The following is a 24,822-nucleotide window of genomic DNA, read 5'->3' on the forward strand; positions in this document are numbered from 1 at the left end:
TTTTTGAGATGGAGTCTCGCTTTGTTGCCCAGGCTGGAGTGCAATGGCCGGATCTCAGCTCACTGCAAGCTCCGCCTCCTGGGTTTACGCCATTCTCCTGCCTCAGCCTCCCGAGTAGCTGGGACTACAGGCGCCCACCACCTCGCCCGGCTAGTTTTTTGTATTTTTAGTAGAGACGGGGTTTCACCATATTAGCCAGGATGGTCTCGATCTCCTGACCTCGTGATCCGCCCGTCTCGGCCTCCCAAAGTGCTGGGATTACAGGCTTGAGCCACCGCGCCCGGCCTACTCTTGCTTTCAAGACAGCATTTTATTGCTGCTTCCTATAGAGAGGAGGAATGTTGTCTCCTAACATGACAGAAAAGAAGTGAACCCACTCCCCTCAAGCCCTTCTTCAAGGGCCCCAATCCCATCCATGAAGGCTCTGCCCTTATGACTCAATCACCTCACAAGTGCTCCAGCTCTTAACTATCGCATTGGTAGTATTATAATACTATTTAAGAATTATGGAGGACATTCAGACCACAGAACTTCACTAATAGCAGACTTAGAATTTACAAAACAATTTCAGTTGTTCCTTATTATAAGGGGGAAGTAGTTCCACGACCTCCAGTGGATATCAAAATCTATGAATGCTCAAGTCCCCTATATAAAATGGTGTACTATTTGCATATAACCTACGTAATCCTCCTGTATACTTTAAATCATCTCTAGATTACTTATAATATCTAATACAATGTAAATGCTACGTAAAAGTTGTTATACTGTTGCTTAATTTGTATTTTTTTATTACTGTTTTTTGTTTGTTTTTCAGATACAGTTTTGCCCCGATCGCCCAGGCAGGAGTGCAGTGGCGTGATCTAAGCTCACTGCAACCTCCGCCTCCAGGGTTCCAGTGATTCCTCTGCCTCAGCCTCTCGAGTAGCTGGGACTACAGGCATACGCCACCATGCCCGGCTGACTTTCATATTTTTTTGTAGAGAGGGGGTTTCACCATATTGGCCAGACTGGTCTCGAACTCCTGACCTCGTGATCCGCCCACCCAAAGTGTTGGGATTACAGGCATGAGCCACCATGTCCTGCCCTATATTGTCGTTTCTTCTTGTTTTTTTCCTTGAATATTTATTGATAGGTGGCTGGTTGAATCCAAGGATGTGGAACACGCAGATGAATTCTATCTAACTTAAGTTCCATTTAGCAGAATCTTTTTACACTAATGGGCAAGACAAATAATTTCTCAATTTCATAAAGTGATATCTCGTTTTTATGAGAGAAAGATGTTCAAGTAAAATTTATATTAAATTCCTAGTTGTTACATAGATTAAATATGTGATTTAATCATGCTTAACATTAGAGCAAATTTAATTGGCAAATACATTTTTCATTAAAGAAAAATATTACAAAACTTAATTTTACTGTACTAAATAGAAGAATGCTTGGTCTCCCATAAAAACTACAGAATAAAATTTATTTCTAATCAATGGCAATAAAAAAAGTTTTAATATATTCTATAAATGAAACGTCAATGTCACTAAAAAGACACATTTATTGTAAAATACAATTTATACATATGATTTCAAGCAAGAATTTTAAAACAAAGTGTTATAAACACAAACAGAATCTGTTCTTTTTTTTATTTTTCTTCTTCTCATTAATTTCTGTAAATAATAATGAAGGCTACTCTAATGTATTTCTTGATTTTTAATAGGAGTATATAGTCTCATTCTTAAGCATTGAGGATCTATATCATTTCTTTTTTTTAAATAGAGGAAACTTACTCATCTCTATGGATTGATGGATGCTAAATTCAAACTTTAAAAAATTCAGGGAAGAGGGAAATGTTCTGTTACAACTAATTAAAAATGTATGATGTATTTTTTAATAGTCGTATTTGTAGTTTTAAAATTTGACTTCATATTTTAGTCTATTTATGTATAATACATAATATACATTTTATAATATATTTTAATGTTTTATATTGTATATTTTTATAACAATATATTTTATAATACATTATGTATTTTATATGTATATATTTTTTGAAACAGAGTCTTGCTCTGTCGCCTAGGATGGAGTGCAGTGGCATGATCTTGGCTCACTGCAACCTCCACCTCCCAAGTTCCAGTAATTCTCCTGCCTTAACCTCCTGAGTAGGAAGGACTACAGACGCACACCACCATGCCCAGCTAATTTTTGTATTTTTAGTAGAGACAGAGTTTCACCATGTTGGCCAGGCTGGTCTTGAACTCCTGACCTCAGGTGATTGCCTGCCTCAGCCTCCCAAAGTGCTTGAATTACAGACATGAGCCACTGTGCCCGGCCATTTTATATTTTATATCCACATCTACCTTAATTTTTGTAGATTTTTTTCACTACGTATCTGTGCTAATTTTGTTCTGACAAAGTTTAAATTCTACAGTTGGTTCTGCTAGCAAAATCCAAAAACTTCTAAGCAAGATGTAAAAGCTTCTATTCAATGTGTAAGAGTTGTTTTCCTCCCATTTTGGCTGATTAAAAAGCAAAGTGTTATCATATTTTTAGTTCTTTCTATACATTTTTCTTTCAATCAGAATTAATGCTAATCATGTCTATGTAGCTTTCTTCTAAGCACAGACAAGAGTAAACACTAGCTATTTTCATTTCTGGATATTATCAAGAATTATTAAAATTTAACTTAAAAACTCTTTACCCAGACTTTGAAAAGACAGATTTTCATCTGCCCAATTAATTTTTAATGCTACCATTTAATTAATGACTTATTAATACATCCCATTAAAGTCTTGACATAAAACTTTACAAAAAAATTTTTATTTTAATAGTTCTTTAATTTGTATTATTATCGGTAATAACGAAATAGATGGATCCGGAAAGTATTTGGTTATTAACACAAGAAAGTGAAGCCTAATGCAAAACAGTCGTATCATTATGCTTGTAAGACTGTTCCAGGGCTTACAAGGAAATCATATATTCATTAAAATGGTTTTTCACATTTTCATTCCTATCTTAGGACCCCAATATGCAAAAACATGTTTAAAACTTTCTTTCTTTTGGCCGTGTGCGGTGGCTCACACCTGTAATCCCAGAACTTTGGGAGGTCGAGGCGGGCAGATCACGAGGTCAGGAGATCGAGACCATCCTGGCTAACACAGTGAAACCTCGTCTCTACTAAAAACACAAACAATTAGCTAGGTGTGGTGGCAGGCGCCTGTAGTCCCAGCTACTCGAGAGGGAGGCTGAGGCAGGAGAATGGCATGAACCCAGGAGGCAGAGCTTGCAGTGAGCCGAGATTGCGCCACTGCACTCCAGCCTGGGCTACAGAGCGAGACTCCATCTCAAAAAAAAAAAAAAACTTTCTTTTTTTGAGATGGAGTCTCGCTCTGTAGCCCAGGCTGGAGGGTTTTTTTTTTTGAGATGGAGTCTTGCTCTGTAGCCCAGGCTGGAGTGCAGTGGCGCAATCTCTACTTACTACAACCTCTGCCTCCTGCGTTCAAGCAATTCTCCCTGCCTCAGATTTCCAAGTAGCTTGGATTATAGGCTTCTGCCACCATACCCATCTAATTTTTGTATTTTGTTTTAGTAGAGATAGGATTTCACCATGTTGGCCAGGTTGGTCTTGAACTCCTGACCTCAAGTAATCTGTCCGCCTCAGCCTCCCAAAGTGCTGGGATTATAGGTGTGAGCAGCTGCGCCCAGCCAAAACTTTCCATTTAAGTAACTATTTGTGATAAACATAAGTTTAAAAAACACCTTAATAAATGGACTTTAAAACAATGAAATAATCACATTCGCCTCCCGCCACTGCAAAAGAAAAAGCTTTCCCACAAATGTAGGCAAAATTAATCCTATGCAAACAAACAAAAAAAGCGCTGAGTTACACAGCCTCTAAAAACAGAATTAAAATTCAATTTTGGGCCAGGTGTGGTGGCTTGCGCCTGTAATCCCAGCACTTTGGAAGGCTGAGGTGAGCAGATTGCTTGACCTCCCAGGAGGTCAAGACCAGCCTTGGCAACACAGCGAAACCCTGTCACTAAAGAAAATACAAAAGTCAGTCAGTAGTCCCAGCTACTTGGAAGGCTGAGGTGATAGGATCTCTTGTGCCCAGGAGGTCCAGGCTAGAGTGAGTAGTGATCGTACCACTGTACTCCAGCCTGGGCAACAGAACAAGACCCTGTCTCAAAAAAAAAAAGAAAAATTTGAAAAGTGCAGAGGTCTCAGCTTCAAAGATAACAATCAACCATTACCACCAACATGCTTATGTGCCATGCTAAAGTTAAGACCTACAAACATAAATATAAGATAAATATTTTAAGTGTGTTACCATTCCCATACCATTTTATGATGATGTAATAAAAAAAATGCAGGATTTCTTCTATACTGTCCTTGGTATAAATGGCATGCTTGCTGTCAAGAGCATTGAAGCTCCATGGTGAGAAACTTAGAATGGACTCTGGGATAAAAAATAGGGTTATTTGAGAAACTAGTTAAGTAGTACATATGCTGTATGTATATAGTTTTTAAATTATTATTATAATACGCAAAAGTACAGATGAGGTGTTTCTAAATAACTGGAGTATATGTACTCAATGGCTTTATCCAACTGCTAAGAAAGTGAAACAGGAATAGTGGGAAAAATAAGTTAACATCATTCCTAGGCATGCTGGTAGTATAACATGCACTGTATAATGCAAAATCAGTTAGGTGTATTGGGTGATTCTGGAGGACACAGTTACCATTTCCTTCCTTCCTCCCTCCCTCCCTTCCTCCCTCCCTTCCTCCCTCCCTTCCTCCCTCCCTCTCTCACTTGCTCTCTCTTTTTTTTCTTTATTTTTGAGATGGAGTTTCGCTCTTGTTGCCCAGGCTGGAGTGCAAAGGCACGATCTCGGCTCACTGCAATCTCCACCTCCCAGGTTCAAGTGATTCTCCTGCCTCGGCCTCCCAAGTAGCTGAGATCACAGGTGTGCACCACCACGCCCAGCTAATTTTGGATTTTTAGTAGAGATGGGTTTCACTATGTTGGCCAGGCTGGTCTCAAACTCCTGAATTCAGGTGATCCACCCACCTCAGCTTCCCCAAGTGCTGGGATTACAGGCGTGAGCCACCGTGTCCGGCCTTTACTTTTTTATTTATTTATTTATTTTTTGAGACGGATCTTGCTCCATCGCCCAGGCTGGAGTGTAGTGGTGCACTCTCGGTTCACTGCATGCTCCGCCTCCTGGGTTCTTGCCATTCTCCTGCCTCAGCCTCCCAAGTAGCTGGGACTACAGGCGCCTGCCACCACACCCAGTTAATTTTTTGTATTTTTAATAGAGATGGGGTTTCACCATGTCAGCCAGGATGGTCTCGATCTCCTGTCCTCGTGATCCACCCGCCTCGGCCTCCCAAAGTGCTAGGATTACAGGCATGAGCCATTGCTCCCAGTCTCATCCGGCCTTTTTTGTTTTGTTGTTTTTTTTGGAGACAAGGTCTTGCTCTGTCGCCCAGGATGCCAGGCTGGGGTGCAGTGGCACAATCTCAGCTCACAGAAACCTTTGCCTCCTCGGCTCAAGCAATTCTCCCGCCTAAGCCCCCTAAGTAGCTTTGACTACAGGTGTGCGCCTCAAGTCTGGCTAATTTTTGTATTTTTTTGTAGAGATGGGGTCTCACTATGTGGCCCAGGCTGGTCTTAAACTCCAGACTCAAGTGGTCTGCTCACCTTAGCCTCCCAAAGTGCTGGGATTATAGGTGTGAGCTACCACGTCCAGCCTAGTTACCACTTCTTATAAATGAACAAGTAGGTGACAGAAAAACAGAACAGTATTAATAAATGAGAAAGATTCAAAAGATAGGTAAACAGTATTTCGTTTTCTGAGTAGTTTAACATTTATAGTTCTGAACAGTTTAGTTTTCAGAATAGAAAACCCAGAAATACATTCAGCATAAATTTAAAAATTCAATATATGACAAAGGTGGTCTTTCTAATTACAGAGAAAAGAATGGATTATTTAGGAATGCTACTGGCACACCTGGCTATCTATTGAGAATAAAATAAAATTAGATCCTATTACCTTATTCCATATACAAAAATGATATTTTTTAAGATGTAAGAGATCAATTGAGAATAATTAAGCACAATCTGGAAAATGTAGGATACTGCATGATAATATCAAGGGATAAGTAAGATTTTTTAAGCCAAATTGGAAACCTAGAACTTATTAAATAAATCATTGACACATTTTTCCATATAAACCTATCCATGGCAAAAAATACATGTAAAATCAATAGAAATGAAAAAAACACTGTGAAAGCAGTATAGTGATAATATCTATTACAAATCAAAAGCAAAGGCTAAACAACTAAATATCAATAGGGATTCAGAGAAAAGGTACTATAGAATGAAAAAAGTTAGATGAAGATGCATGCTTAAATTTGATTTCATTTTATAAATTAAACGGCAAAAAAAACTCCATCAATACCAGTATTTCTGTAAACATATATAAGACACACACACACACACACTCTTTTATGATTGTGTGACCATGCAGAAAATAAGGTGGGAAGATACACAGTAGTTGGTCAACATGAGCTGCAAAGGATGTTTGTGCAGTGGTAGACAGAGGCAGAAGAGCCAAATTAAAAAGGAAAAGAAAAAGGCAAGGAAAAGGTGAAAAACGGAAAAGAGAAGGACTACACTAAAATAGTAGGTATGATACAATCACATACATAGCTTTTTATAAAATTGTACACATATGTGGACATGAAAAAAAAATTTAAGATAAAACAGGATGCTGCCTAACTTGGCAGAAGGAATGCTCAAGGAATTTATATCAGTATCCCCTTCTGCTTCCAATCTCAAAAAAATGTAATCTGAAGTGGTCATGGAGGCCAAGCATGGTCCTTGATTATTATAATTCTGAAGTTCGTGTGTGTCTGTCTGTGTGTGTGTGTGCGAGCGCACACGCACGTGCACATTTGGCTGAACTCTATTACAGGAACAGAGGTTACTTCAATTTGGTTTTATGGTTTACTCCAGAGGTCAGCAAACTTTCTGTACTAAATATTTTAGGATTTCTAAGTCATACCATCTCTGTCACAACTACTAAACTGTTGTCATTGTAGGGTGAAAGCAGTTAAACTGTGATGGTTAATTTTATATGACAGCTTGGCAAAGCTAGAATACCCAGTTACTTAAGTAGCATTAATCTGGGCTGCTGTGGAGGTATTTTGTAGAAGTGGTTAATAGCTATAATCTGTAGACTTTAAAGAAATTACTCTTGATAATGTTGATGGGCCTCGTCCAATCAGCCTTAAGAGCAAAAACGGAAGTTTCCTAGAAAAGAAATCCTGCCTTAAGAATGCAGCATCAACTCTGGTCTTAGTTTCCAGCCTGTGAACCTGCCCTACAAATTTCAAACTTGTCAGCCTCCACAATTACGTGAGCTAATTCCTTAAAATAAATATCTTCACAGACAGATAATGTATTGTATACTATGGTTCTGTTTCTCTGGAGAACCCTAATATATAATACGCAACAACAGACAATACATAATCTAACGGGCGTGCCTGTGTTCCAATAAAAGTATTTAAAATAACAGGTAGTGGGCTACATTTGGCCCGTGTACCACAGTTTTCCAACTCCTAGTTTTATCAATAATAAAAAAATAAGCCTGGGCATGGTGGATCACACCTATAATCACAGCACTTTGGGAGGCCAAGGCAGGAGGATCATGAGAGACCAGGAGTTCAAGACCAGGAGTTCAACATACTGAGACCTCATCTCTATTAAAAATAATAATAAAGTACAGCTGTTGGTCGGGTGCGGTGGCTCACGCCTGTAATCCCAGCACTTTGGGAGGCCAAGCACTTTGGGAGGATCACCTTAGGTCAGGAGTTTGAGACCAGTCTGGCCAACATGGTGAAACCCCATCTCTACTAAAAATAGAAAAATTAGCCTGGCATGATGGCAGGCGCCTGTAATCTGAGTTACTCGGGAGGCTGAGGCAGGAGAACTGCTTGAACCTGGGAGGCAGAGGTTGCAGTGAGCCGAGATTGAGCCACTGCATTCCAGCCTGGGAGACAAGAGTGAGACTCTGTCTCCAAAATAAATAAATAAATAAAATAAAATATAGCTGTTAACTGGATGTGGTACTGATGCCTGTAATTCCAGCACTTTGGGAGGCTGGGGAGGGAGGATCACTTGAGGCTTGGAGTTCAGGACCAGCCTGGGCAGCAAAAAATTTAAAAACAACTAGCCCCACACAGTGGTGGCAACCTGTAGTCACAGCCACTCAGGAGGCTGAGGCAGGAGGACAGCTTTAGCCTAGAAGTTTGAGGCTGCAGTGAACTATGATGGTACCACCATGCACTCCAGCCTGGGAAATGGAATGAGGCCTCATGTACTTAAAAACATGAATAAAATGTATCTGCTTTTCTTAAGCATTCTATATATTTCAGACAGTATGCAAGGTTTGAATTCCAAGTGTTCCACAAATTGGGGATTATTCATGGTGAGGCCAGATATTCTAGAGCAACTAAAAGCAGGAATGATCTTTCTAGAAGCAGTGAGATCTAGACTGTAAGCTTAGATGTAAGAGAGGTTTCTCAGAGAGGGTTTCAAGATAGTACTCTCTTTATGTGTTTTAATATCCTTTTATTTATTTATTTATTTAGAGACAGAGTCTGTCACCCAAGCCTGAATACAGTGACATGATCACCGCTCACTGCAAGCCTCAACCTCCTGGGTTCAAGCAATCCTCCTGCCTCAGCCTCCCAAGTAGCTGGGATTACAGGCATGCACCAATGCACACAAGGCTAATTTTAAAAATTTTTTGTAGCGATGGGGCCTTGCTTTGTTGCCCAGGCTGGTCTCAAGCATCCTCCTGACTCAGCCTCTCAAAGTCCTGGGATTATAGGCTTGAGCCACTACATCTGGCCTCTATATTCTTTTAAATATTGGCTTGGAGAATTGAAAGTTTTTGATGCTAATCCGGCAGAAGTCAACCAACAGAATGTTTTGGATGTTCATGTACTAAATGTGGCAACTTTAAATAAAACTTGATGTGGGGAAAATAAAAATGCATAAAGGCACTAAATCAAGAGTTTATTATTTTTGTTATGAAAGGAATTCCTTACATCAAAGACTTAAAACAGTGGACCTTTAAGTAATATATCCCTTAGAAGTAGAAGTCCTCATGACATTTTGGGCTGGATAAAAAAATAAAAAAAAAAAAAGAAGCAGGGATCCTCGGCCAGGCACGGTGGCTCACGCCTGTAATCAGCACACTGGGAGGCCGAGGCAGGCAGATCACCTGAACAAGTTGTTCTCATGCAGGTAGACAGTAGAACGTTACCAGAGGCTACGAAGGGTATGTGTGTGGTGGGGGGTGGGGACAAAAAGAAGATGGTTAATGGGTACAAACATAAAGTTGGATAAAAGGAGTAAGTTCTAATGTTTGATAGTAGAGTGACTATGGTTAACAACATCATATTGTATTATTTCAAAATAGCTAGAAGGGAAGACTTGAAATACTACCAACATAGAAGTCATAAATGCTCTAGATGATGGTTATCCTAAATACCTTGACTTGATCATTACACATTCTATGTATGTAACAAAATATCCCATGTACCCCATAAATATATAAAAATACTATGTATCAATAAAAAATTATATGATTTGCAAAAAGCAAATGTAACCACATCTTTTCAATGTATCACTATTTATGCAAAGTAAAGGATATCTCTACAACTGCCCTTACCAAAGGGAAGCTTTTTAGAAGTTTAGGTTGTGGGATGAATAAAGGAGGGGAACACAAGAACTTTGAAATTCAGTATCTGAACGAGCATTCTAAGCTATCAGGTGGAAGAAATACTCAAAACCTAAGAGTAAAGGGCTGAATGACCATGGGTAAATGACAGACAAGTTTATAAAATAAAAGGGGAAAAATTAGTAATAGTCAATAAGATGCTAACTTAGAGAAGAAGCCAAGTTCAAAAATGAAAACTAAGATGAGTGGTGAGGGCAAGTGGTGAACAAAGATATTTAGATACAGAAAGGTACATCAGAGTCACTCATAAAGGATAAAAAGTTTAGCAAGGAAAGGTCAAGTGGGAGAACTCTGTGGATAAAAGGCAAACATGGTGTCTAGATTGTCTGGAACAGTTCTGACTTCAAACACTTGCCTGTCAAATCACTTTGTAATGATTTTTAGTTAAGAAACTATGGTCATTTTCCATGACCATGTTTTACCTATTCACATCCATAATTCCTAGCAAAATGTCTTTTTTTTTTTTTTTGCAATGGAGTTTCACTCTGTCACTCAGGCTGGAGTGCAGGGGTGTGATCTCGGCTCACTGCAACTTCCGCCTCCTGGGTTCAAGCGATTCTCCTGCCTCAGTCTCCCAAGTAGCGGGGACTACAGGCGCCTGCCACCACACCCAGCTAATTTTTTGTATTTTTAGTAGAGACAAGGTTTCACCATGTTAGCCAGGATGGTCTCCATCTCCTGACCTCATGATCCACCCACCTTGGCCTCCCAAAGTGCTGGTATTACAGGCATGAGCCATCATACCCGGCCGCAAAATGTCTTTCCCGTAGCAAAATCTCAGTAATTACTTATCACTCACGATAATTACCTGAATACTAAAATCAGAGAGAGTACATTAAAAAGAAACACAATAACCATTCTTAAATAATAAAAACATATTCATCAGTGGTCTTTATTTACTAGCACCAAAAAAAATCAGAAGTTCTGTTTAACCTAGGAAATTGGTGTCATACTCACTTCATAATATCATCAGTGCTGGGTGGAGACAAAGCCATAATCTGCCACAATCTGCACCATCCTTGCCAGGTTTGGGAGTTCTGTAGAGTAGTTACCACTGCCAGGTCTGACTGCCATAGCTCAGGAAGAGGGAGCAGTCATTTCTCTTAGCATAATCTTGAGAAGATGTCTAAGGGACCTATGTAATATTAAGTCACAGAAAGAGAAAATATTATTGGTGGTTTAGACATGGAATGTAATAGCTTACAATTATGGAATGCTTACTGTGTTTCAGGAACTGATGCACTATCTCATCTAAACAACCCTATAGGGCATGGGTACTGCTACTAATCCCGTTTTACAGGAAACCTAGGTTTAGCAAGATTAAGGAATTGCTTGAGATAACAAAGGTAGTAAGAGGCAGGGCTGGAATTTGAACCCATATAGTCTGGTTCTTCAGGGTGTATACATCCGTGTATCTATAACCACAATAATGCAGGGGCACTCAAACAGGCTGGAAAAAAATTATTTTTCTTTAAAGGGCAAATTAATTTCCTCAAAAGTAATCTCTGTTCACTTTACCCCATACCAGATGCTTATTTTCATTTCATATCCTAAAAGTTAGATTGGCACTTACATGCTAACTTAAAATACTAAACTTTAAATCTTTAAAATTTATAGTATTTTAGAATTTATCATAGTGAAACATGTACAGTCGTTTGTCCCCAGTACAGTAAAATAGGGATAGTGATTGATACTCCATTCCCTTCTGATGTAATGACAAATACATAGAAAGACTGTGTTTCACTTATTGGAATTATTTGGATCCAAAGGATAGCTTTTAATACCCTAACAAAACAGGTCATTAAAAAAAATCAAGTGCCTTTCAGTATTCTTCCAAGTTTCAATAACTGATCTTTTCCATTAAAGAATTTCTGATTCATTATTCCAAATCAACATATCATCTAAATATTTCCACATATTTAGATGTAGATTTTCCTTAAACTATTTCCTTTTATTTATTAGTACTCATTCACATCTTAGTTTGCCACATTTACAGTTCTTTGAAAGTTTCATCTAATATTCACCTGACCATTCACCTCACAATTTTCCTCCCTCTTTCTAAATAGGTGAATTTGTTTACTGCAAAATCGATGGCTACGCTATTAAAGGTTACTATCACGATTTAAAAAGACATGATCACCATCACCAAGATTTACTTACCACAAGGAAATTATCACAAGGTTGGACAAACAGGCTCCAACTCTTAAGGGAAAGAGCTTGCAGTCAGATCACACAGGGAGGGCAGGGAAGCAAGCGGGGAGGGGTAGGTCGGAAAAGGCAGTGCTTGATTCAATTCAACATTCACTGCGCCACTTACCAAGCGCCAGAAAAAGAAAAAAAAAGCCAACGAGCTGGGCGTTATTTGGAGCACGGGGCCCTGCAGGTTGGCCTGTGGGCGGGGACCCGGCGCCCGGGAGGGAAGGGGCTGGCTCTGAGACGCTAGCCGGGCGGGGTCAGCCACCCAGGGCCGGGCCTCCAGCGCCCGACGCCCGCACACTCGCCAGCCCAGCTGCCGGTACGCCAGCCAGCCAGCCTCTGCCGCTTACCAGTGGCGCCTCGCTGACTCCCCGGGGGCAGCTCTTCAACGGTTCCCGCAGTCAGAGCACCACCCCGCGGTGGGGTACCTCCAGCCCGCCCGCAGCTCTCGGTCCCCACAGCTCCGCCACTCTCGCGAGAAGCTAGGAAGTCCGCGAAGTGGGGGGAGGAGGAGCAGGGAGGGGCACTTAACGGTGGTGGCTGGTTCTGCGCCGGATCCGGGAGAGGGGCGGGCGCCATTGTGCTTCGCTGCGGACTGCTTTTCCTCAGTCACAGGCCTAGAACTCCAAGGAGGAAGGCGGCGGTGCTGGTCGCTGCGAGCAGGACGCGCACTGGTCAGTGCCGGCTCAGGAGCCGGGATAATGATCTGCGGAGCTCGTTCTTCGTCCCGGGAGCTAGTTCGGGACCAGGCCGCGAGTGGGGGAGGGGAGGAAACGAAGAGGCCTGGGGACGCGGAGGCCGCTTCCTCTCAGGATGAGGTCGAGGAGCTTGGTCCGAGGCCACTGGTGCAAAGCGGGTCACGGCACAGGCCTCCTCTGCCAGGGGCCTTTTGTTGGGTGGTGGAGTTTGTGGCGGGTGGAGGGGACAGATAGTGTGTCTTCCTCAGGAACGTGTGGTGGGTGAGGGGAAGAGGCCTGAGCCCTCTTTTGGCGCGGGGCGGCCTCCTCTTGGGCCGCGGGGCGGGGGGTCCTCGGAGCCCTGCGTGCCGTGGGCGTCGCGCGTGAGCTCGCCGGTGAGCGTGGGGCAAAGGTGGGCAGGGCTCCGGCTCGGCCAGCCCGGCCTCGAGTCGAAGTGACTTCGGCAGCGCCTTAGATTCGGCCAAGATTGTCTTATTGGTAACGTCAGTTTTTGAATATCGTGACGCCCTGAGAGTTATTTTTGTGTTGTGGTGAATTGTGGGTTTTGCAACTCGAAGTAGGTAATTGTATTAAAAATGGACCTGTTGGCCTAAGAAGTAAAAATATGGAAGGCACTGGGAGTAGGAAATACCCTCATTTTGGTGAAACTGCGTATTGAAGATGAATGTGTCCACCCACTCACCCCAAAATGCTGCACTTAATACTTTTTCCCAAGTACCAAAGTAAATATATTGGGAAAGTCTCTATCTGGGTAATAAATTCGTCACGACTAATGTTGTTTGGTACTATTAGTTAAATGTGTCAAAGCTGAATTTGGCGAGGTTTTTTCCCCTATTTTATACGATTGATTAGATGTTTTTATGGTTATATATTATTTTAAATCTCCACGTTTCTGTCCAGATCCAAGATGCAGGGTTAAATACGAATTTTGGATTTAAAAATCCAGTAGTGTACAGTTATTAAGAAGGAACACATGTAGTGTAACTAGATCTTTTTCTTGAGGTAGCAAAAAGTTTGTTTGAGAAATGAGGTCAGTATAATATTTTTATTTAACAGCTCTACAGCATTTCGGGAGACAGGACTGGTGCATGAGGCAGTAGCACCAGACTCAGAAGACCTGGGTTTGAGTTTTCATTTTTGCCGTAGTTGTTTATGTTCATGAGATTGTCTCAAAAACATGGCAGTTCATTTCTAGAGAGGATTAAATTTGCTGAGGTGGTGTGTGAAGCAGTCACTGGGGAGACATAATACTAATCTTGGTTTTTTTCCAGTTTCATGCTGGGTCAGATGTCTTGAATAACAATTCCTACTTATTCAAGTACAAATGATTTCTTTTTTTTTTGCCACTTTGGAAGAGGGCTTATTTTCCCAGATAAAGCACGAGAATGCCCAGATTATGTTCTACATGAAGGTGTCAGGTAACAAACTGGACCCAGAAGTCATCCATGACTCTCATGTAGCCAATTTTTAGTCCGCTCCATACCCACCTTACACAACTCTTTATCTGCTTTATGTTCAAGAATTGTCTACATTTGGACATTTTATTGTTGGAAAATAATTTTGTAATGCAAAATCTGTCAAATATCTTTAAACATTTTTGGATAATTTGTAATTTGTTGTAGTCAAATTACAAATTATGGAGAGCTTCACATTACAAGAATGAGCTTGATGTGGCATCTGCCCTCCACAACTCACTGTTTAGTCATCAGACTAATGTATAAACAACTATTATTATCTTAGTATGACTGTACAGTAATTCTGTGGGAGCATAGGGGAGGGGTGCTTACTCTTGGAAATTTTACAGGATTTATTTATTGCTTGAACTAAGATGTGAAAGATCACTAGGACTTTGATAAAGAAACTGTGCAAAGTCATGATATTATGGTTTGTTTTAGGAATTCATGATTTGTTCCTGTAGCTGAAACATACATTGAATGGTAAGTCAGAGCCTGACATAAAAGACTTTCTGTACTGTACTAGGAAATTAGTGTCTGGGTGTGGTGGCTCACTCCTGTAATCCCATCACTTTGGGAGGCCAAGGTGGGAGGATCGCTTAAAGCCAGGAGTTCGAGACCAGCCAGGCCACAAAGACCCCATCTCTACGGGCATGATGGTGCGAGTGTAGTGGTGCACACTGCTACTACTAGCTACTTGGGCTGCTGAGGCAGGACCATCATTTGAGCTCACGGGTTGGAGAGACTGCAGTGAAGTATGATATAGCTCCACTGCACTCCAGCCTGTGCCATAGAGTGAGACCCTGTCTAAAAAAATAAAAATAAAGTTAGTGCTCTATGCTGTGGAATGGAGAGCTATTGTGTTCCTTAACAAAATAAAAATATTTTTTAGATGATCTTTGCTGATACATCTTTCTGTTACCACAGATAATTAAGTGCCAGTAATAAAGAACAGTGGGACATGCATGAATGAAATGCGCGGTGTTGCATTAGACTTCACTTTTAAACAACAAATTAAATTAACGAAGCTTTTAACTGTTAAATAAGTGAATCAACTGATCGTATTAGAATGATTACAATTTAAAAGGAATTAGATTTTAAGTTCATACTAAGATTTCTCGAATTCACCAAAGCAGAATTCAATTGCTGTCAAAAAATTTATCTTAATATACAATATTTCCTAATAATAGGATAAGCCAAAAAGTCTGAGATTGGGGAGGATGAAATTATAATTTGAGAGTTTAGGTTAGGGGGGTTAATACATTTTTTTTCTTTTTTTTTTGTGGCAGGGTCTCACTCTGTTTCTCAGGCTGCTGCAGCCCCAGTCTCCCAGACTCAAGCAGTTCTCCCACCTCAGTTTCCTAGGTAGCTTGTCACGCCACCATGTCTGACTAATTTTTATATTTTTTTATAGAGACAGGATTTCACCATGTTTCCCAGGCTGGTCTCCAACTCCTTAGCTCAAGGAATCCTCCCACCTCAGCCTCCCAAAGTGCTGTGATTACAGGCCTGAGTGTGAGTAACAGCATGCCAGGGTTTAATTTTCATTAATCTTAATTTTCAACTTTTCTGCCCTGGCATGAACTTACATGGTCAGAGCTGGTTTTTCCTGCCCTCATATATATTTCTCTGACTCTACTGGTTAGACTAGGTAAGTCGAACACAGTTTTAAAATCACCTGCTTGCTGCTCTACACCCATTTTTGTCAACAGCTTAAAAAGAAGGCAAGTTTTGAACCTTAAAAGTAGTTATCTTTCCATTATGATCATTGTACATTAGTGTGATGTTTCACACTTTGTAGAAAGAACCCTAAAATGGTTTCCACTCATTGAATGAAGATCGAAACTTGATGCTTGCAGATTAAATTCACTTCAAGGAGAACAGTTTGTCTTTTAAAGTGGTGTAGTGTAGACTTAACATCATAGTCATATTTTCTCATGGGATGTTAAAGTGTTTTCTAATTTTTTAAGATTTGGGCATACCATATTTTTGTGTTTTAAATATTTGTCAGCTAAAAATTAAGAGACACTTTTTCATTTTAAGGCCCAAAATGTTGTATACTTTCAAAGTGATTCCCTCATTGACCCACCCTTAGCTTCCAAGTCTCCATGTTTACTATGATTTCCCACTAAGAAAAAAAAAATTCCTCAGAAGCAAATTTTTTTTTTGTTTAAGAAAAGGATATGCAAAGTATACGTAAATAATGAAATTGTAACTGTGTGTTTGTATTTCTGCGAGACTCTTGAAATATTACATTGGGGCTAGGCATGGTAGCTCACTCCTGTAACCCCAGCACTTTGGGAGGCCGAGACAGGCAGATTGTTTGAGCTCAAGAGTTCAAGACCAGCCTGGGCAACATGGAGAAACCCTGTCTCTAGGAAAAAACAATACAAAAACTAGCTGGGTATGGTGGTGCGTGCCTATAGTCCAGGCTACTCAGGAGGCCCAGGTGGGAGGATCACTTGAACCCAGGAGGTCGAGGCTGCAGTGATTGCACCACTGCACTCTGGCCTGGGCAGCAGAGTGAGACCCTGTCTCCAAAAAAAAAAAAAAAAAAAGAAAGAAAGAAAGATTACATTGGTATTTTGTGTGGTTACTCTGGCCTATGTGCCATGAGTTTATCCTATAGTAGTGGTGTACTTTTAGTAATTCAATACTTGTAATCTTCCTTGGATATTTAAGATAATTCCCCAGTTAGACTCAGTTAAAATCAGAGTTTACAGAGACTGCCAGCATAAGATAATAGTATGGTAACAGTAGAAAATAAGGATAAGTTATGAAGCTTTGCTCTATGGCTGCATAACAAACCACCTCAAAACCTAGTGGATTGAAACAACTGGTTTTTACAGTTCTAGGTGCCTGTTGGGCAGTTCTACCGATTTCGCCGGGGTTTGCTCCTCATGTACCAGCATTCAGCTGGAGGATTTCCCAGGCTGGGAGGTCCAAGATGGCATCACTCATATTTGGCAGCTAGTGTTGGTGGACATATAGGCCTTGCTCTGTGTGATCATTTATGACACAGGAGTCTTGGGACAGCATTCTAAGGGAAGCTTGTAAGACCTCTTACAACCTTGCAAATCTTACAATGTCACAATCCATTCTCTTAGTCACGCAAGACTGGGGTGGGGAAGTAAGACTGCCTCATCCTAGGCAGAGCAGCAACATTGCATTACAAAGGGGGCTAATACTAGGATGGGGGAAATTTGTAGCCATATTTTGTAATTTACCATAGGTTCTTTAGACCACTATAAGAATAGATAGCCTCAAAAATGTCATGCTTGGGATTGCTTTAAAATAATAGAGTGGTTGGTAAAATAGGTTAGAGAGGTTGAATATGGATAATAGTTGAAGACTTGATTGGTACATGGAAGATCATTATTTGTGTATGTTTAAAATTTTTCGTGATAAAAACTTTTAAGTCATCCTCAGGTAATCTGAACTTCGTTTTGTGAGGTATTTTAACTTTATCTTTTACTTAGTCTTTACTAGAAGAGTATTACTTAGTATTTACTACTTTGTGGTATGTAGCTACTAAGGCTGTAAACCAGCAAGTTAGAATGGGAATTCTTCTCCTTAGAACTTATGTAATACAAGTTATTTAAAAAATGCCTTTTCCTCTGGCAAATAATTGTTGCCCTCAATTAACAAAGTACGTTAAAGAAATTTTTTTAAAACTAAGTATAAAGAAGAAAAAAAACACATCAATAATGCCATCACCTGAGATAACAGTAAAATGATAAAAATGGCTATTTCTTTCCAATTGTTTAATGCATACACTTAATATAAGTAATCCTGTATAGGTTTCTTTACCCTGCAGTGAATATCCTGTACGTAAATCTGAATGACTTTGAAAGATGTTTTACTATGTGTTAAAGACAAATTTCAAATAATGAAAAAGCCAACAAAATTTCTACTGAGCTGTTTATATGAAAACCTTCACACTGATGGTATTGGTTAATAACAGCTAGTATTTGCTGAACACATTCTGTGTGCCAGCAAACTTCACAATATACCTGTGAAGTTGATACTATCATTTTCACCATTTTATAGGTGAGGAGATTAAGCATTTGTTTATATCTAGAGTCATACCCAAGCATACCAAGTGAGGGGCAGACTTTAAAGCTTCCACTCAACTAGCATATTTCTACAAATAGAAATTGGCTGATGTGCAAAATTAGACAAAGATTAACTTACTTCCTGCCTAGCCTAGCCTCAGTTTTCTATTTTGGAAAAAAATGTGATACAAATTTTATTAATATATTAAATACATATTTATTAATACATTAACATACAGGAAAAGACTTTTAGGTGTGGGAGGTAGCATGTGTTAATAGGGCTGAGGCATTTTTGTTAGGCTGGTTATTTTATGACTACTATGTGACTCTTGACATATCTGAACAAGGCCATTATTGTAATAATGGGACACAGTGATCTGTAGCATAATGGAAGGGGATACATAATACTTGAGAAAAATCTTCATAAGCAGAATCAAAGAAAAACTTTTGGACATTGTACTGCTTTTAGGAATTCACAGCTTTCCAAATTTGGTAAACTAAAAATCCAAGCTCTACCTGGTAGGCAGCTTGTGGTTATGGTTAGAGAAAGCTTTAATCATAAGTAGGGTAATTGGTAGAACTCCTTTCCTCCTAATGTTTTCTTAAACTGCCTGAAGTTTTTCAGTTTACTTTTTCATAGTATCCCAAATTCTACTAGAGATAAGTTGGTGGGAAGAGTGCCAAATAGAAGGTACAGTACAAGTAGAAGGCAAGCAGGTAGCATATATATCTGGAAAAAAGTAAATAAATCAGTGTATGTAACTGAAAAATTTACTGTCAGCCACACTGCTCTCGTGTTTTCAAAACTTTATTTACAGCATTCTACTGGACCTTCTGGGCACTTCTGATTGATTGCTTAATATTATTATTATTATTATTTTGAGATAGTGTCTTACTCTGAGTGCAGTGGCACGATCTCTGTTCACTACAACCTTCACCTCCCCAGGCTCAAACAATTCTCCTGCCTCAGTTCCCGAGTAGCTGGGATTACAGGCATGCACCACTACCACCCGGCTAAATTTTTTTTTGTATTTTTAGTAGAGACGGGGTTTCACCATGTTGGCCAGGCTGGTCTGCTTATTCTTTATTGTAGAGACGGGGTCTCAATGTGTTACCCAGGCTGGTCTTGAACTCCTGGCCTCAAACAGTCCTGCGCCCTGGCCTCCCACAGTGCTGGAAGGCACCACAACCGTCCAGACAGCTCATTCTTTAAAACCAACTAATCTTGGTGTGCTTTGTTAACTACCCCCCCACCCCCTCCCAACCCCCTGAAAGAAAAACAGTAAAATGTTTGTTCTTCATCAGTATTATAAATAATTCCCTCCTTTCCCAGTTGTTAGGTAAATCCTTTCTGACTTAAGAAGTTTGTGTTGAATCTGCCTTTTATCCATTTCCATGACTTTGGGTCCTCACCCATGGAGCCAACATGTCTCTTCCTTTAATAATCCTAATACTAATTGAGTTTGAGGGGATTTTTTTCTAGCTTATTTCCTCCTTCCCCAGTTTTTCAGTTTTACCTAGTCTACTGTTAAGCCCATCAGTTTGCTCATTTGTTGACATTGGGGCCGAATCTTGGTCTGCTTCTGCCATTTTATCTCTTGCTAATGGATTGATTTTTTCTTCCTTGCATTTTTGTGCATCGTACAAGTTTTGACTAAATGCTAAACTAAGAACAGATTAGAGACTGAGATAAATAATATTTATGCATTGATATGGGCATATTCTACTTCTGTTGGGGTATCAGTATGATGGGTTGACTTTGTTTTGTCTGTAGTTGAGATGGGTATGAGCTTTATTATTGCTTTATTTACCCTCAGAGTATTCCAGTAGTGGACTGCCACTGCGTAGTGCTTAGTATGAGGCCAAGAATATTGGAGGAGTTCCCCCCGCCCCAACCCAAGACAGAGTCTTGCTCTGTTGCCCAGGCTGGAGTGCAGTGGTGTGATCTCGGCTCACTGCAACTTCCACCTCCTGGATTCAAGCGATTCTCCTGCCTCAGCCTCCCAGGTAGCTAGGATTACAGGCACGTGACCCCATGCCCCGCTAGTTTTTGTGTTCTGAGTAGAGATGGAGTTTCACCATATTGGGCAGGCTGATCTTGAACTCATGACTTCGTGATCCTCCTGCCTCGCCTCCCAAAGTGCTGGGATTACAGGCATGAGCCACCACACCCAGCCATGGAGGATTTCTGGAGTCGAGGCCAATTATCTTACATAATGTCTTCCATTTTGGGTGTCCTATCCTCGTAGTATTGTTTATATTATGGCTATTGTGTATTTGTTAAAAAGTGCTCTTATTGCAGTTTCCTGTTGCTTGCCTGTATTTTTCAAACTTCTCTTTATTTAAACACACAAAGCATAGTTTTATAATCTGCCTAAAATGCTTGAGTTGATGTTTTGCTACTCCATTTTTTTCTCTCATCTTGTGTCTCGAAGACCTTGTTTGTGGTATCTTATTTTGCTGTATACTTAGTTATCCTTTGTTCGTTATACTTGAAAAATTACTTGTAGAAATAATTTGAAAGTTAGCATGAAGGCATATTCCTTTAGCAAGATTTATGTTGGCTTCTGCCATGTTCCTGGTGGATTACTGAATTGGGACCACCTTAAACCAAATTCAGGATTTGAACTTCCATTTACCAAGCAGGCAACATTAACTTGGGCTGCAAATTTGCACAAGAGCTGGTTTACTTCTATTAATAGCTTAACGCTTTCCCCTACCCCTCAAGACGGAGTCCTGCTGTGTTGCTCAGGCTGGGGTTCAGTGGCATGATCTTGGCTCACTGCAACCTCTGCCTCCAGATTCAAGCAGTTCTCCCGCCTTAGTCTCTGGGTTAGCTGAGATTACAGATGCGAGCCACCACGCACAGCTATTTTTTTTTTTTGTATTTTTGGTAGAGATGGTTTCGCCACATTGGCCAGGCTGGTCTCAAACTCCTGACCTTGTGATCTGCCCTCCTCGGCCTCCCAAAGTGCTGGGATTACAGGCATGAGCCACTGCGCCTGGCCTAATAGCTTAACTCTTAATCTGAGGTTGTGGTCTTTTGGAGTCCACCTTATTGTGAGGAGGTGGCCTGTTAAGAGTCCTTACCTTGTTTATGTCCTGGATTTCTTCAGAGTTTCTTAGGATGCCCAGAGGAATGGAGTCACCTATTTAAAAAACAGTTCATTTTTTTTGTAGCTAAAGCAAGCCCACAGGTTTGTGAGATACAGACGGACTACATAAATTGTTGAATTGGTATGAATACAGGTTTTTTACTCTTGTTGCTGTGTCAGCCACTATTAAAATGCTTTAAGGTGAAGGCATACTTAACAGAGTAAAAGTATGTCTTATTAGGTAAACTAGCAGCTACATTATCAGCTTCAGAGAATCTTCATCCAGAAACTTTCATCTCACAAGTCAAAAAGTTCAATAAGTGAAAAATCTCAAATACTAATCATATGATTTTTTTTGTGGCTTTGTAGCTAATTACATTCCTTACACACTCAGTACCAATTCTGGAGAATAGAAAGTGTAGCCTCTTGTCAGTGCCTTGCCTTCCTCAGTCATAGACTTGTTAATGAGGAATATGAGCATAAAATTCTAGTGGATCTATCATGACTGGGACTTCAGTGAGGCGTACTTCACTATGGCAGTTGCAAAACTTTTAATGAAGCTCAGAGCCCACACCTGCAAAATCAGCCCTGGTCATAAGTTTCTTATTACCGGACAGGAAGATAGCCTAACTGTCCAGCTCTGAAATGAAATCTGAATTTTAAAAAACATGATATAGTGACAGAAGGAAAGACCATTTCATTGACCATTGAAGAAAGAGTGTACGTGTGAACTTTTTTTGCACTGTTTTTAAGTCTTGGTTTAAAACATTAAGCTTCAAATGCCTCTTTCCACTGGTCTGCTCTTGCTTATACCTTTTTCTTTTTTTTGTTTTGTTTTTGACCACCTCCCGGCTTCAAGTGATTCTTGTGCCTCAGCCTCCTGAGTAGCTGGGATCACAGGCGCGTGCCACCACACCTGGCTAACTTGTATTTTTAGTAGAGACAGGGTTTCACTGTGTTTGCCAGGCTGATCTCGAACTTCTGGCCTCAAGTGATCCACCTCCGCCTCCCAAAGTGCTGAGATTACAGTTGTGAGCCACCACACCCAGCCTATATACTTTTTCCTTTGTAGCACTTAGAGCTATTGAAGTTATGTAATTATTTGTGTAGTTTGTTCCCTATTAGACTACAGTTTCTTTACAGGCACCATCTCAGAATGTTTAGTGTTATCCCCCTACCTCATTCGCTTGCTGAGTATTAATTACTGTGCTTAGTGCATGAGTATCCAAAAAACTTGGTTAAATGAATGAATGAACTTAAAAAGATGCATCTTAGAACCTTCTAAGTGATTCGATAGAAGTTTCTCAAGGACTGCACATTTTTGTTCTTCACTATATTTTGTGCTTTTGACCTACAACTTATGCAACCAAATTACGTAAGTTTTCCTGTAACACCTACATTGTCAAAATTCAATCAATTTATGTGGAGGAGTTGCCAAAAATAGTTTCATACAGTATCAAATTATCTCTCTCAGAGGACTCTGCCTCTTTGCCTTCTCCCAAGGAGGTTTGTTTTAAGCAGATTTCCTACTAGATTAGTTTAGTTCTACAAGTAAGAACTGGGTATAAATGTAGTCAGAGTAAACCATGAGAGGTATTATTAGGAAGCACTATTGTCGTAGAACTTAATATTGGCGTATGTCTTTTAAAGCATTTTGTTTCCCAAAAATTCTCAGATTGCATATACCTTTAGTGTCTTCTTAGCTACCTTGATAAAATACCACATCTGCTACTTGTTAAATTGTTCGTGGGCTTTTGCATTGTCAATGTTTAACCATTAATATTCTTTCCCCTAATGAATGCCTTTTTAAATTTCCAGTTCAGGATTTACCTCTTATTTTAATGAAGTATTTTGTATCGACTTACCAAATACGTATATAGTTTGTAAAAAGCCGATGGTAGAAAAGATTTATAATTTAGGTGACCATAAGCTTTATCATCCAAATGAGGCCACTTTTAAGAGACAGCGTAGGCACTACTAATAATTTTTCTGGGATAATAAGCATAAATTAGAATTTTTCAGCACATAAACTAGGACTGTTCTGGGCAAATAGGGAAATATGGTCATCCTGCTTCTAAGGAAAAGAGCAGTCCTTTTCCTTACCCTTTACCCCATCTCTAGTCCCACTTTGCAAAGGCAGTGCCCCACTACTATTTACTATTTCTTTTAGGACTTACATACTTTTATTTTTCTAAACAGGGTGCTTATATGGTTATTTCATGGTTTTTCATTGTTTCCTACCATTCTTATTTCCCACTGCCCACTTCCATCTCACAATATGTAACAAATTGATTGAGTAGTCTGTATTTACATTATTATGAGTATATAAATATTAAAGAGCTCACCTAGTACAATCATGCCTCCTTTCATGAACAGCTAAGTTTTTCCAAGTTAAAAAATTAATTCTTAAAATTACCTTCTTTTTGCTAGTTATACCGTCATCTCTACCACATGCCAATGAGATATAGTTTCCATGTGATGCTTTTTTTTTTCCTTAGAATTTCTGCTACCTGAGGTCCTGCTCCAGTCTGAATTGTTTGCTTCCCATGCTTTCTGCATACCATCCTCCTTAACTTCCCCTTTATTGCTCCTTCCTGAGTTTCGTATCTTGTTATTTCCTGCCTCACACTCCCTTATTTCTAGGACATGCTTTTCATTTAGCTTCATCTGGTTGTGTTTTTGGTCGTTTTGTTTTGTTGAGACCTTCCATGTCTGAAAAACATGTTCTGTTCTCCACTTCAAATTTACTTGCTAGATTGGAATTCAAGGCTAAACATTTTTCTCAGTATTATAAGCATTATTTCATTGTCTTAAGTCTTTATTGTTGCTGTTAAGCCATTCTGATTACATTCTCTTTGTATGTGACCCATTTTTTCCATTCTAGTAACTTACAGGATCTTTCCATTACTTCTGGTTTCTGCAGTTTCACGGTGATATATTGTGCTTAGTGTTGGTCTTTTTTCTTACGTAGTGTTGAGCCCTTTCAATTTGGAGAGTTCTGTTCTTCGTTTCTAGAAAAGTTTATTTGGTAATTTTCTCTATATTTCCTTTTTCTGTAACCACAGTCAAATGATAACTTTGGATAATTTTTTCATGTTACATTTGCTATTTGTTTTGGTTCTGCTTTCCAGGAGGTTTCTGCAGCTTACTCCCAATCCTTATGTTGAATTTATTTCAGTGTATCTCATTTTAACAAGTATATGGCATTTTGAATTTCCATAAGCTCTTGATTATGCTGTCTTTGTATTCTCACCCATCCTGTTCTTATTTTATGAATGAATTTTTTTATATACTTTAAGTTCTAGGGTACATGTGCACAGCTTGCAGGTTTGTTACATATGTATACATGTGCCATGTTGGTGTGCTGCACCCATTAACTTGTCATTTACAATAGGTATTTCTCTTAATGCCATCCTTCCCCCCTCCCCCCACCCTATGACAGGCCCCAGTATGTGATGTTCCCCGCCCTGTGTCCAAGTGTTCTCATTGTTCAATTCCCACCTGTAAGTGAGAACATACGG

The 24,822-nt window shown here is 39.8% G+C and overlaps 2 protein-coding genes across 32 annotated transcripts in view; one reads left to right on the top strand and one right to left on the bottom strand.

Moving 5' to 3' along the window:
- The window catches only part of LOC105493186 (bromodomain adjacent to zinc finger domain 2B), a 412,599-nt gene extending 400,117 nt beyond the window's left edge, over positions 1-12,482 (bottom strand). For 25 of the 26 annotated variants that reach the window (XM_071072832.1, XM_024796394.2, XM_011760666.3 and 22 more), the window contains exons 1-2: positions 12,350-12,482; positions 10,761-10,938 (exon numbers count right to left, since the gene is read on the bottom strand). The gene's annotated coding sequence lies outside the window, so the exon portion shown is untranslated. Of the gene's footprint in view, positions 1-10,760; positions 10,939-11,963; positions 12,256-12,349 lie in introns of those variants that run through there. The other variant, XM_011760667.3, reaches the window with a different exon arrangement.
- A 68-nt stretch (positions 12,483-12,550) lies between these two features.
- Positions 12,551-24,822, top strand: part of MARCHF7 (membrane associated ring-CH-type finger 7) — a 54,975-nt gene continuing 42,703 nt past the window's right edge. The window contains exons 1-2 of one of the 6 annotated variants that reach the window (XM_011760698.3): positions 12,587-12,673; positions 14,593-14,634. The gene's annotated coding sequence lies outside the window, so the exon portion shown is untranslated. Of the gene's footprint in view, positions 12,674-13,154; positions 13,175-14,592; positions 14,635-15,648; positions 15,667-24,822 lie in introns of those variants that run through there. The other 5 variants (XM_011760696.3, XM_071072841.1, XM_071072844.1 and 2 more) reach the window with 5 other exon arrangements.

The sequence above is a fragment of the Macaca nemestrina genome, chromosome 11 (assembly GCF_043159975.1).
Source record: "Macaca nemestrina isolate mMacNem1 chromosome 11, mMacNem.hap1, whole genome shotgun sequence".
Taxonomy (NCBI): domain Eukaryota; kingdom Metazoa; phylum Chordata; class Mammalia; order Primates; family Cercopithecidae; genus Macaca; species Macaca nemestrina.